General features: G+C 38.4%; 1 long non-coding RNA gene across 2 annotated transcripts in view; it reads right to left on the reverse strand.

Annotated features, from left to right (window-relative positions):
• The window catches only part of LOC139387277 (uncharacterized), a 41257-nt gene extending 26487 nt beyond the window's left edge, over positions 1-14770 (reverse strand). The window contains exon 1 of one of the 2 annotated variants that reach the window (XR_011629148.1): positions 14574-14759. This is a non-coding gene — a long non-coding RNA (uncharacterized lncRNA). Of the gene's footprint in view, positions 1-14573 lie in introns of both variants that reach the window. The other variant, XR_011629149.1, reaches the window with a different exon arrangement.
• Positions 14771-15436: the final 666 nt, after the last annotated feature.

Here is a 15436-nt window from a genome sequence, read left to right on the forward strand (position 1 = left end):
GCTGCGCCACTCGGGAGCTCATATCAATCAAACAGGGTTTATAAAAAAGAGACACTTACAAACAAATACAATAACTTGCTTCAGTTGAATACATTACGCAAAAAAACAAGATATAGTTTTATCAAGAATGTCTGTTGATGCTGAAAAGGCTTTCAACCATCTTGAATGGCATTTTCTATTCAAAACTTTGGAAGCGTTCAACTTTCTAGCTGAAATAATAAATTTAATAAAAAGGTTGTATACATGTCCTAAAGCAGATATACACACAAATAATACTTTATCTTATTATATTGCTTTAGAAAGGGGCACAAGACAGGGATGTCAACTCTCCCCCCGACAGGAACCAAATGTAACAGGTATCAATATTGGTAAACATTAATATAAACTAAACATATTTGCAGATGATCTCCTGATATATGTGACCAATATTGGTAAACATGAATATAAACTAAACATATTTGCAGATGATCTCCTGATATATGTGACCAATATTGGTAAACATGAATATAAACTAAACATATTTGCAGATGATCTCCTGATATATGTGACCAATATTGAAAACTCAATTCCCCTTTGCTAAAAATATTTTCATAATATAAAAAAAAAAATCGCAGGATATAAAATGTAAGTGAAAAGAAAGAATTGCAATAGGAAAAATACAACATTAAATAACTCATGATCTACAGCAATCCTATAAGTGGACCACAAAAAAATATTAAATACTAGGATGCTTAATAAGTGACAACAAACAATAAATATAGATAACTTTATTCCATTACTCAACAACATGAAAGCATTTTAATAATCTTCCCATAAATCTTACAGGTAGAATAAACCTCTTTAGAATGGCATGGCTGCCAAAGTTTTTGTATTTATTTTTGGTAATACTAATTACCCCACTGAAGACATTCTTTAAAAAAGTATACTGTTACATCAAAAATGTTATTGTATTCACTAGTAAGAATAAGAAATATTGTTTAAAAAAAAAACATTTTTTAAAAGAGTCAGAATCTCAATTGGTAGAAATGGAATGGAACTGAAAATGGAAATTAAAAGTTACATCCACTAGATTCCTCTGAGTTCTAATTGATGAAAAGTTATCCTGGAAAAATCATATTCAATTTGTTGGGCTGGACATGCCAAGAGAGGAGTTTGGATTGGTCTGCCATATAGAAGGCCTCTGTATATTTGAGCTGGTCAGTCTGTGTTGGAAACCCTGTCGAACGCGGCTTTAATTGTTTTTTATTGTGTAGTGGAGTGTTGTTCTCCACTTTCTGGAGGATCAAGTTTTGAAATCAGTGGAATTAGAGTATGATAGCTAAAGAGATGGAGAATACACCTGTCTCCGGATTACATCTTCAAACTAAAGGAAACCGTGTCATGGCATCCGTGACAGGGAGACGCATCCATCATGCATGATGATGTATATGGGCAAGATAGCCTAGCGTTAGCTAGCAACATTTTAAGATATTACACATTTCTAATTTTGACAGAAGGTCAGAATTTCAAGCTAAAGTGTATATTTTGATTTGTTTAACACTTTTGGGGTTAGTAATTTTTTTTAAAAACATTTTACCTTTATTTTACTAGGCAAGTCAGTTAAGAACAAATTCTTATTTTCAATGACGGCCTAAGAACAGTGGGTTAACTGCCTGTTCAGGGGCAGAACGACAGATTTGTACCTTGTCAGCTCGGGGATTCGAACTTGCAACCTTTCGGTTACTAGTCCAACGCTCTAACCACTAGGCTACCACTAAGCTACCCTGCCGCCCCATATGTTATTTCATAGTTTTGTTGTCTTCACTATTATTCTACAATGTAGAAAATAGTCAAAATAAAGAAAAACTGAGTAGGTGTGTCCAAACTTTTGACTGGTACTGTATATAATACAAGACACTCCGGTAAACTTCACCCTCCACACTGCCGCACCTTACATAGTCAATTCTCTATCAGATATAAAGGTACCATACACTGAAAATCTTATCTTCACATTTCCAAAACCTCATCATCCCTCAACAAATTTAAACAAAGACTGGGTCAGCCTGATGAAACAAACTACTCTGTAATCTCCTCCATTTAACCTAACTCTCACAAACTCACACACACACACACACGCACGCACACATTTAAACAAAACAAAAATATATATTTTGATCAATGTATACATTTACAATTAGTAGCTTTTGTTATCTGTTTTAACAAACCTTTTTTTTGTGGTGTGGTTTTCATATAAACCCTTGGGCTTCCAAACACACCTGCACATTGTTGTTTTTACTTGTTTCACTGTATTGTTGTCTGTCACTTGTTTTCTTTGTTGCAAATAAATAAATAAAAATAAATAAATCAATCAATCAGTACAGAAATTATATGGACCAAAAAAATTCATAGAATAAAAAGGACAGTTGACATTTTCCTAAGTCTGATAGTGGTTTTAACCTTCCAGACTTGGAAATGTATCAACTCGCTACCCAAGGCTTTTACTTGTGACATGTAGTTAAATGCACTAAAGGAGAACAATGGGTACATATTGAAGATGTGCATTCTCAACCCCATAATATTTTTACCTGTCTATTTTCAAAGTATAAAGCTAAGAACATTAACAACTTCATAATTAAGGACACTATAAAAATATGGAATATAATGAAATATCACTTCCTAAAAACACAACCTTATGGAACAATCCTTAGATAGCTTTTTAGAATTCACCGATAAATTGGTCCACTTGCAAAACTAAAGGCATAGAAACTGTAAATTACTTGGTAACAGGAAATACATTTATTTCCATGACAGAATTAAAAAGTAATATTGAACTGACAAATGTAGATAGTTTCAAATATTATTCATCACGAAATTTCAATTTGAAATCTTTTGGACATCAGAGCAACCTTGAGGGAATCTTATTTGAGTCAGAAAAGGATGTTCATATGATATGGAAGATATACCAAATCTTGCAGAGAACATATCCAACTGACAATCTCTTAGAAACAAATATACATTATTGGAACCAAGACTTAAAAGAATTGATGTTTGCAAAAGATGGAGGGAAAGTTAGAGCATACGCTTAATTGAGTATGAACTAATGTATAGAATTCACTATACAAGATACAAAATTAATAAATTCTGCAGCACAATAACAGAGTCATGTCAAGTGTAAAACAAATAATGACTCAATAATCCATGCTTTCTGGGAATGCCAAAAAGTCCTGAAGTTGTGGGCATAGCTGGAAAGTTGTCTGTCAGAAGTATTACAACATAAATGTACTTCTAATCCGTCTGTCTGCATATTTCAAGACATGGCATATGGTGGTGTAGTGAGATACCCGATGTGTTAGACGATTCTCTTCTCATCACTCATCTTTTTTTTAATTATAATAAAAACATGGAAATCAATCAATCCGCTATCATTAACACAATGGAAAAATTGAATGATTTCTTTTTTAAATGCTGAAAGTGCGTGGGAGATGTGTGCTAGTGGATCTGGCCAGGTGAGACGTAGTTGATGTTTGTATGATGTTGTCGTTTGTATGTGTATGTTTTGTATGGGAACGAGATGTGTGGGGTTAGGTGTTTTCAATTTATCAAAACGATACCGCCATAGCAACCATGTTTTACTGTATGTATGAGTTTCCAACTATGGCTGCCACATGGGGAAAATCAAATTTTCCTTTTTAGATATCATTTCTCATCCCAATGGGGTCCTTATAGATCAGGGGCTTCCGGAGAGCCTGGTTTGAGTTGCAGGACTGTATTACACAATGAAGGCACTCCAAAATGAAGTAATGGAAATGTCCACCCACCCACAGAGTGTTTAAAAAACCTGATCGAACTGCCAGGACAAGCCCTTGTCACGTTTCATTAGACTATGGCATAGGTTCAGGCTAAACACCAACTCCATATGATTCACCCCCAAATCAACAATAACAATGGTCTATTCTCACCAGACTACTAGATTAATAATAAGTGGACACCCTTACCCTGAAGTACATACATACACCATTACACAATGGCATGTTTTACAGATTCCAACTGATCATCTAACAGATGTATGTCTGCATATCAGCAGCCAGTGCACTTGTATAGTGTCAGTCCATGTCGGATATAAAGCTATGAAAAACAATGCAAGAGTATCTCGTAAAGCTGTGGTTACATGATGAAATTATAGTGGAATAGTTCATGCCCACTTGGGTTGGAGAGGGATGCTAAATATGTATGGATCCAGTAGATGTCTACATTCCTGTGAAGTAAGTTTATGTCATTCTCTTTCATAATCACATTTAAAGCTTTAATCAGATGAAGCAGCATGAACAATACAAGCTTAACCTCTTGTGTGGTCTCCCTACCCCAACCCAAAACGAAATCCTATTATTCCACATTTTGATTACAGGATAATACCTGTGGGATATTGTGCAATTAATAAAAGTGACTGATGGCTGAGGCACATGATTTTCATGTGTGCCACCTTTTACACCAAGCAAAACATTGGGAAATGCCTGGTCAGGCCACGGTACAGTAAATACAGTAGTACATTTGGATTGAAGGATTTAACTTATTCTCTGAATGCTACACGTCTCTCAAGCTTTCATGTAATCATTTGGCTTTGGCTGTCAGCTGTCAGTAGACTGTGAAATTTGCTAGCTATGCTAATTTCATACATTGGCAGTGGTGTAAAGTACTTAAGTATAAATATTTTAAAGTACTCCTTAAGTAGTTTTTTGGGGTATTTGTATTTTACTATTAATATTTTTTGTTTTATAGTTTTACTTTTACTTCACTACATTCCTAATGAATATTATGTACTTTTTACTCCATACATTTTCCCTGACACCCAAAAGTACTCTTTACATTTTGAATGCTTAGCAGGACAGGAAAATGGTCCAATTCACGCACTTATCAAGAGAACATCCCTGGTCATTCCTACTGCCTGTGTTCTGGTGGGCTCACTAAACACATGCTGCATTTGAAAATGATGTCTGAGTGTTGGAGCGTGCCCCTGGCTATCCTTAAATAAAATAAAATAAAACACAAGAAATTGGTGCTGTCTGGTTTGCTTTATATAAGGAATTTGAAATGATTTATACTTTTACTTCTGATACTTAACTATATTTTAGCAATTACATTTACTTTTGATACTTAAGTATATTTAAAACACCAAATTATTTTAGACTTTTACTCAAGTAGGATTTTTTGGGGTGACTTTCACTTTTACTTGAGTCATTTTCTATTAAGGTATCTTTACTTTTACTCAAGTATCACAATTCTGTACTTCTTCCAACACTACTTTTTAATCAGAAAAATGTCAGTGACACCGAAAAGTACTCGTTACATTTTGAATACTTAGTAGGACTGGAAAATGGTGAAATTCATACACTTATCAAGAGAACATCCCTGGTCATCCCTAATGCCTCTGATATGACGGACTCACTAAACACACATGCTTCATTTAAGCAATAAGGCCAAAGGAGGTGTGGTATATGGCCAATATACCACGTCTAAGGGCTGTTTTTATGCACGAGGCAAAACGGAGTGTCTGGACACAGCCCTTAGCAGTGGTATATTGGCTATATATCACAAACCCCAGAGGAGCCTTAATGATATTATTATACTGGTTACCAATGTAATTAGAGCAGTAAATATCTTGTCATACACGTGGTATACGGTCTGATATACCATGGCTTTCAGCCAATCAGAATTCAGGGCTCAAACCACCCAGTTTATAATTGTAAATGATGTCTGAGTGTTGGAGTGTGCCTCTGGCTATCCGTAAATTTAAAAAACAAGAAAATGGTGCCTTCTGGTGTGCTTAATATAACAAATTTGAAATTATTAAAACTTTTACTTTTGATACCTAAGTATATTTGATTAATTACATGTATTTTTGATACTTAAGTATATTTAAAACCAAACACCTTTAGGCTATCACTCAAGTAGTATTTTACTGGGTGAGTTTCACTTTCACTTGAGTCATTTTCTATTAATTGCACCTACCTGTATAAATAAAGGTTAAATACCTTAATAAAGACCTGCCAGTTCTAAAGCTTAAATGGACACAACCCTGTAGCCTACCATATTTCAACTAGTGTCTATGAATAGCTTTGTTCAGTCAGTGTAATAAATAGACCAAGCATTGAGAGCGAGAGAGAGTGAGAGCGAGAGCGAGAGAGAGAGAGAGAGAGAGAGAGAGAGAGAGAGAGAGAGAAGGGGAAGTGACTGCAGAGAGGCAGGGAGGTCTGAGTGAGGGAGGAAACTCCGCCACACAGCGAAGGTGTGAAAGAGGAGGACAGATGTTATGTTGTCTCCTATGGTGAGGTCACCTTGATGACTTTGACCTCATAAGCATGAGTCAGCAGGACCCAGCAGCCAAGGTCATAAATACAGGCCTGGGATCCAGAGACAGACATTACCAACAGAGTAGTGAATGACCTAATCTGTCAAGACTGGGTATAGGCATTTGACTGTTGTTTTGCTTGTGCCCATGCTGCTCATTTTCTCACTGTAACTGCAACTCTGTGTGCAGATTTACTGTAGCGCTCAATGCACGTTTAGGCAGGTGTGATATTTAAGAAGTAATCACAGAGGAGGTCTGGTATATGGTCAATGTACCATGGCTAAGGGCTGTTCTTATGCATGACACAAAGCGGAGTTTCTGGATACAGCCCTTAGCCGTGGTATATTGGCCATATTTCATACCACAAACACGTATTGCTATTATAAACCCTTGGTATACGTTCTGATATACCATGGCTTTCAGCCAATCAGCATTCAAGTAACGAACAACCCAGTTAGTAATTTGTATTATTACACGGGTGTAAGTGCAACTTAATGTAAAGTGTTACACATTAACACTTTACACAAACACAACTCCTTTCCCAACAATTCCCCAATAAACCCTTCAACGTGATCATGGTATTTTCCTGAAAAGTGGGAAGCTTAGTTAAGTCTGATGGCCTGTTAGTTGAGAAAATTGTCCTACAGCAATATTTAAAGGGACAAGTATTGTTCCTTCAATTTCATCAGAAATCCTTGACCTGATAGAGATAATTGCAACAATAAAATAACAAATATAACTTCTCTGACTGCCACAACCTTAATTAGGAAATTGGTTTGACCATGTAATCTTTCAGCCCTTCATTGTCTGACTTTGATCAACCGTGAAACAACCAATATTATTTTATCTAGACTCTTATGGAGAGGCCCAATGGAAGACAGTGATACACTGCCCACCATTGGTAAGAATGCATCATTACAATACACCACAACTATTACACGCCATCTGCATCACCAAGCCCCAACAGGGGGTTTGGTCAGGGGGTCTGCTTTGTGTGAGTGTTGTACTAAGATGATAACGTGTTTGGGGACCCTATAGTTTGATGATGTGCACACCCAGCGCTCTGACAATCTTCCTCCGCCTGATGTTTTCCCACAAAGAAATTACTGCATTGGTGGGCCGGGTGATCAGGTCCCCAAACAGGTCAGCAGGCAATTTCTGTTGCTCAGCCGCTCAGAGCTCAGCCTCAGCCCCAGCCACATGCATGGAGGATTTATTAGAACCAGATGGGCCGTGCTCCCTTACAAGCTCAGCTCAGCGGAGGGAGTCAAAAAACACTGGGCTGCTAGCTTCTCCCAGCCCAGCAAGGCCAGGCCTGGCTCTGGGGGAACGAACAGAAAGGTGGGAGGGAGCAGAGCGGCTGGTCCACCCATTTCCTTTCCTTGCCCTTCCCAGGCATGTCAGAGGGGAGCCAAGCCAACAAAAATCAGACCTGCAGTGGCTTTTGGACAGGACCAGGATTCGACCAGTGTGGTAGTTATGGATGGCAAGAGGGAAGGTGTGTGGTGAAGAGGGGCTGCCAGGCAAAATCAGACCCATGCCAAGGAGCTTTAAAGGACCCATAAGGGAACTTAAGGAAATAAACAAACAGATTGCTGAAACTGAAAAGTCAGGTTGGCAGTTAAAACGCAACTAATATAATCTGCTGGGCTTTACATTGTGACTTTTCATGGACAGGAATGCACCAATGCAGTGGTGGTGGTAGTAGTAGTTGTGGTAGCTTGGGGCTCTCTTGTTGAATCTCATTGATGATAAACAGTGACAAGACAAAAGACAGCAGAGATTGTTGGGTTGGGGTTGGTGACGTGAGAGAATGTCAGAGAACTGGACTGTCAGTACTGATAATAGGCTGAACTTTTACAATCATGTGCCATCCTTCCTCCACTGCCACTTTCCCTCTTCAGTGTCGAATTCCTTAAATTATTGCCAGCACCAATTTACACTTGTCCTTACAGTTAATTCACTTCTGGCCAGGCAGCCACCTGTTTCTCATTGGCTGGACATACTTCTGGTTTCCGTCCACATCTCTTAGCTAAAGCAGGCCCTAATAGTGAGACGGGTTGGCAGACCTAGGTACAGTTCCAGGTGGTTTTAAACAGCACTTATCTTACACTGTGCAGGACCCAAAAAGGAATTCATGCTCTGCTAACTAAAACACCTGTCTAGCTTTCATCATTTGAATTGCAAAGAGAATAGCATAGCCTATGAAGTGCATTGATAACATTGCCTAGCTCCTGTTATGTTGTGATAATGTGAATGGTAAGAACGAGTGTTGTTTTCCTAACTTTTTCAGTTCTCGGATGTGATGCCAATGCCATTAAACATTTGAACAATGTATTGCATATTGTGTTTGACGGGATACCTTTTTTATGATCATCAATAACAGATTTGATCAGTGTTGACAAAGGCATCCCTTTCTCAAATATAGAAAGTTAATCAGTGAACGTTTTTATTGCATGAGAAGTACGTTTCCATACATTTCACCACACGTGCAGGTATCAACCGAATCTTAAGTCCTGTAGAGGTGTTTATAATTGGGCGGAACCAGTTGAGATGGCTACAATGAGGTGTAAAAGAGCTTTGGGACATAATGGCTCAATTCTCCCAGTGAGTCTCTTTGAAGCTACAACTACTATTCATGTCTGCATGAATCACAGACAACATTAGGTGTTACCCAAAGATGAATCTACAAGATGATTCATATTCTCCAGAATGGACTGCTTCTGAGCAAGGGACAAACTTTATTTGCTCATTAATTGACTTGCTTATGATCTTTCACAGGGACCCGAAATGTTTCAAAGACATTTCCAAACAGGTGGAGAAACTTATGAGACGTGCAGGGGTTTCCTGTGGAGGAGAGGCATTAAATAAAATTGTGCACAAGAAATTTGGAAAAGCGATGTAGGACTGGCCTGGCGTGCTCTCCTCTTGTTTGTAGTAAAGCGAATGGAATAATCTAACGTTATACAATTTTGTTTTGGGTGGCCTTGTGTGTCCCCCCCTAAAATAAAAACAGGCAGTGTTTAGGGAATGGCTAAATATAATTCATTGCCCCGGGTGGATTTTTCAAGCAGCTGCCATTTTTATCCATGACGAGAACATGTCTCAGAAGGGAGCTAGAAGGGCCAGAAAAACACTGTTGATTTACTCCTTCAGGTTGTCCAAATGAGAGGAGCTTTTTGGTGCTAGTCACAGATTGAGGAAACAGGTGAACGTCAGGGCCAAACCTAGTAAAGCAACTTTAAATAATATGTGTAAGCTTTTGTTTTTCAAGACTATTATGGCCTACATAAGGAAATGAGACAGAAATCTTTAAATATTAAAGCTACTATCTCTCGTGTCCTCAGTGGACATTTTGATAATAAAGGAGAGGACAATGATAAGGGTCACTGGGGCTAGGTAATTTGAATATTTATATTCAATATATTCCTGTCTACTCTGTTTGGTGCGTTCGATCTATTTCTAGCTAATCCCAATGAGCACTGGTGTGAGATCAATAGTACTAGATTTACATGACTTTTAAGTGCACTCTAGCGTGCTACTCTACTGTACCCAGGAGTAGCCAATACTCTAATCGGCTGTGAAACAGGGAAATTACAAGGCCAGTCGCCTCACTTTGAGGGAAAACACCAGGTTAGTCATCTAGACGTGAGTGACAGGGTTGGGGTCAATTCCATTTAAATGAAGCAGTGGCATTTCCTCAATTCCTCTTCATTACTTTTTAATGAGGAAAATTGGAATAGGAATTACAATTTCAGTTTACTTCCTGAATTGACTGAATTGAAATAGAGTTGGCCCTGACATCAGCAATTAAAACATTAAAAAAGTGGGCACCCCACCACTGTTTTGGTAAATAGCTAAGGAATGGGGCTGGAGAAATTCAAATTCATATACAGAGCTATGGATGCAGGGACTAACCATCCTTGACACCATCCATGTTTTGAGGCTATACAGTGTTTGTTTACAATTACAGTGTTTACAAATATTGGAGTAAAACAAGATTATATTTTGTGTTTTGATGGACTAAGACAGTTCAACTAAGCTCACTAAGTATTTATGAGTTATGTTCTTAATGGGTATATATTTCATTCATTTATAAGTCCAAAGATTGACGTAGAAACTGCAGATTTACCTTTTAACACTGAAAGTCATCATGAAATACTCATCAAACGAGCCTGGAAGTCTACAAACGAGAGGTAAAAAAAAAAGGAGGAACTGAGATGGAGGGAGCAAGTAGGTTAAAGACAAACAGAGAGAGTGGTCTACAAGCGTTGCCAGCTGTCTGCGTAGTTCACTGAGATCAAAGGCAGGTCAATGATGGACTTATTCATGTCTGTGTTCATTGGCTTGTAAAACGACAACACATTATACAGTAAATCTATTGAATGTATTTGTGTTTGTTAAACATGGGACCTGAATTTATCCTTTGTTAATGGGTGATGACGTAGAGTACATTCAAAGCCAATGGCAAACGTGCATAAAGAATTGGCAGAATTCAGATATGACATCATTCTAGTACTATGACATCGTTCTAGTACTATCGACCAAGTTTTTAACCTACAACGCACGATATGGTTCAATGTGCCAATAAATCAGCACAATCGACTTTTTTGTTTTTCAAATTGCTGGTGTCTTGAAGATATAATTGGGATCATGTATACTCTGCTAATGACCATACCAAAAAAAAGAGTAACAGAGAGCAATGTACAATAGGGTGGACAAGGAATTTATGGTAAGTCCATGGGGGGTGCCATCTTTATGTACCTCCGCTATTAGACTATTTAAATATAGAAAATAAACAAGCTGCCTTCAGAGCAGCAGTTTAAATGACAGGTCAAAATGAGTATAACTCATATAAGGTTTGGACGTGTTGTGTTGCCACTTGTGAAAGTTGCCATAAAATACACACAAACAACACGCAATCATGAATATCTTAGAGTCTCCCCTCACTCCTGAAAGTTGGTGCAGGCATTCCTGTCGAAGCAATAGAGCCTCTTGATGTGGTCTGTCATTTCCTCTGAGCTGGCTATGCTACAGAACAAGGGTTTTAGGGGTGTGGGAAAGAGCGGTGTGAAAGGGTAGAGAGGAAGTGTGTATTTATCTTTGTTGGTGGGGCTGATTCTCACTTTGATCTGTCGGACCAATGGACAGACGGACCAACTCACTGACTGACTAGGGCTGTGGTGGTCACAGAATTTCGGCAGCTGGTGATTGTCAAGCAAATAACTGTCAGTTTCATGGTAATTGACAGCTAATTAACATAAACACATGTGGCATCTCCTGGCTTCCACACATAGCCTACAAGCCACTGATGCTGACCTTAGAAAAACATCTACATTTTTAAAAATCAAATAAGTCCATGTAATATAGCCTACAAATTCACAATAAATCCATTATTTATTTTAGACAGGTCTAAAGAAGCATGATATGAAGAAAATGTAGTCTATTTCAGAACAACAGAATAGCATACTCTCGAGTTGCCCTTATGATAGGTCCTGTTCTGGCTATGCCAAATGGCTGTGGACTATACTAATTCATTTAGCAGACAAGATTTGCTTAGAATTCCATGGTATTATTTTATAGTATGAAGAATACAATTGAACAAAGCTGAATAAAATAGAAAGGATATTGTCTCAAAATTATTTTAGTGAGTGCGGACGTGAGGCACATATTCTATGTTGAGCGGTTAACAAAGAAATAGATATTCCTATATGCTTAATTTAGAGTTATTAATGTAGCTTTAGTAGTTCTACAAACGTTGGGCTATATGTTTAGATTTGTAATACATTGTAAGGCTGCAAGATGCGACTCTAATGATGATTTGAAAAAAGTAGCTTGAAAGGCATGAGCTCTGCTTTGTTTTTTTTTGCACAGGCTGTACACACTCACAGTCACTCATTCAGAATTTGACAAGCACTTGATAATGCCTAGAATTTCACGGCAGCATCCCCTTTGTGTGGCCGTAATGCACACTAAAAAATCTATGCATATTGCAGCAAGTGGCTGTTGTGCCCTTCTCGCTGAGTGCTGCGCACACCATCCCCTGATCGGGTCTTTCTCACAGGCTACAAGTGAAGACAGACAAATCGGGGCTGCAACTGTGCGCCTCCTTATCCAATTCCGAGGTTAATATTGAATATGTTGAAGGAACTGTCCACATTTAATTTGTAACAGCCAACAAGATGAGTAGGCCTAACGAACAACAAATGCACTAGCCTATGTCAATCTACTATCCCCCATAGCACAAAGGTTGACCTATTCTATTCTGCGTGAGAAATAAATACTCCAAACATAGCTGCTCTCCTGCAACCCGCCTCACCGAATGCTGTATGGATCTGCTATTCTTATACTTAAGAACCCATCAACTCATCAAAAGCATAGCCAGCTAACTGGCTACCAGCTAACTGGCTACTAGTTAGCCACGGCCCGCTAGCTGTCTAAAGTATATCGGACTGTTAGCTTAAGAGACCCATCGGACAAATTCTTTGGCCACTATAGCGGCCTTAGCTTTCCACCAGCTGTCAGAGCAGCTCACAAATCACTGCACCTGTACATAGCCCATCTGTAAACATCCCATCCCACTACCTCATCCCCATACTGTATTTATGTATTTATCTTGCTCCTTTGCACCCCAACATCTCTACTTGCACATTACTCTTCTGCACATCTACCATTCCAGTGTCTAATTGCTATATGGTAATTACTTCGTCACCATGGCCTATTTATTGCCTCATTTGCACTCACTGTTTATATATAGATTTTTTTTCTACTGTATTATTGACTGTATGTTTGTTTATTCCATGTGTAACTCTGTGTTGTTGTATGTGTCGAACTGCTGTGCTTTATCTTGGCCAGGTCACAGTTGTAAATGAGAACTTGTTCTCAACTAGCCTACCTGATTAAATAAATGTGAAATATATATTTTTAAATGTACAGTATGCAAGTTAGGCTCTACACACCTTGTAAAGCGAAATAATGTGCTTAATTTTAGGAAGTTATTTGGCCACTTTAGTTGTGATACAAATCTTATTAAAACATATCTATGGGCTACGCTACATGAGGTGTGCGACTATGAATTGAAAAAGTCGCAAAAAAGGCATTGTTTCTTATGCTGGGCATCATTCACAAGTGATAGGCTAATATTGTCACCCATCAGACTATCCTTGATTTAGTCTTGTCTTTACATATACTAAATAATATATGTGTGACATTTGTTTTGATTTAGAATGGACCATTATCCTGCACCTGTATCGAAACAGGGGCAGCAGGAAAAAAATACATCTATGTACTCTAATACATCTATGTACTTAAATAGCGAATGGAGGGCGCTTTTCCCCATGGTTTATTTTCATGCCAGCCAGGTAGGCTATACTCCTGTATTAAATATAAGCAATGTGCTCAATATTAGGAAAGTTGCAAAAAATATATAGTAGCCTAGCCTTTTGAAAGTTGATCATCCTCTTTTCAGTAGATGCCATCACGCAGAAGAATTGCATATTGCATATTGAAATGTTGCGCAACATGAACTCATGGGATCTCATTAAGTGTTTGATTAGATTTTCGAATACATTTCCATTGATTTCAGAGTGATTAGAGGGACAATAGAGTGCTGAGTACCAGGCAGATAGTAAGTTTGGTAGGCTACTAATGACCATCAGCGGCATCAGAGCTTGGAGAAGCCTAATTACCGTGACTAAACGGTCACATGAAATTTGACTGCTTCATGACTCATGACCACCAGTGTGTCTATGACTGACCATCTCACTGGCAGGAGAAATGTGGAGGCTAGGGTCCCTCTGCCACCTGAAGAGATTATAAGATGATGCCTTGTTGCAACTCCTGTCTATATAAAAGCCCAGTCAAACTCTTAGTGGTTTTCATCTCAAATCTCATCTTCGAATAAAACAAAAAACTTTATTTAAGATAACTTGTCAAATTGTTTTCATGTATTTGTGCTATATGGGTTTAAAAAAATTGTCAACATGAATAAAATGAGAACAACCAAGTGCTATGGTATCACAATCAAACACTTAATTGAGAACACAATTGGACATGGGTTCCATATAAAACCCTGATAACAAAACCTTCACTTCTCCACAGCAACAAAGCAAGGGGAATCACCAAGCAGTTTCATGAGTGTTTAGAAGGATATGAAATCATTACAGCATGAGAAAACACAGTTCTCCCTCAGACAGACGTGTCCATGCATTTTCAAGTGTAACATGCCTACAACCTACTGTATACTCACTCTGATGTCCCTCCCCATCCCCATGCAGGACATGTGTCTCCATCCTAAACTTCAGTCACATCACATCTGATGTTTTTGAAAGAAAGAAACCCAATCTCGTAATTAGTATGTGTCCTATCCCTATCCCTGCTCAGGATTTCCAGCTCAGCTGCGGGTACACCCAACCCAAGCCCTCTCCTAGTGCCTGCCTGCGTACTGAGGAAGCCGGCCAAGGAGAGCGCACGTACCACATGGCGGCCTGGCAGCAGATTAGCTGGCCTTGTGGCTATCTGGTGATGACAGTTCACACAGAGAGTTTTTTTCCACTGCCCCTGGGCGTATCAACACCCAGTTTCCCCTTCTCAGAGGGCTATCTTTCTTCAGGCAAGGCAAGCCTGGAGAAGAATATGCAACTACTGTATACAGAATGTCTCGTTTCAAACAGAATTCATGGAGAGTGATATGTAATGTTATATTTGCATGAACAAATATAGGAATCGTCATTCACAACAAACGATGGATAATCAACAACAACAAAAATATCCATAACTGTAGACTGCTAATGTTTCAGTGACTGATGTTCTTTCCTTCCTCTACCGTAAATGGGTCAATATTAGAGTTCAACGTATTCTCTTGTTTATGCAACGCATGCGGTATGACAACCTAACCATTACCAATAGAGGAGGACACGAGCCAGTCAAACGATCCACTGGGCAAAAACTGGTTGAATCAATGTTGTTTACATGTCATTTAAACAAAACAATTATACAGCTCTGGAAAAAATGAAGAGAACACTGCAAAAGTATCAGTTTCACTGGTTTTACAATTTATAGGTTTGTGTTTGGGTAAAATGAACATTTTTATTTTATTCTATAATCCACTGA

This window comes from Oncorhynchus clarkii, chromosome 28 (genome assembly GCF_045791955.1).
Source record: "Oncorhynchus clarkii lewisi isolate Uvic-CL-2024 chromosome 28, UVic_Ocla_1.0, whole genome shotgun sequence".
NCBI lineage: Eukaryota > Metazoa > Chordata > Actinopteri > Salmoniformes > Salmonidae > Oncorhynchus > Oncorhynchus clarkii.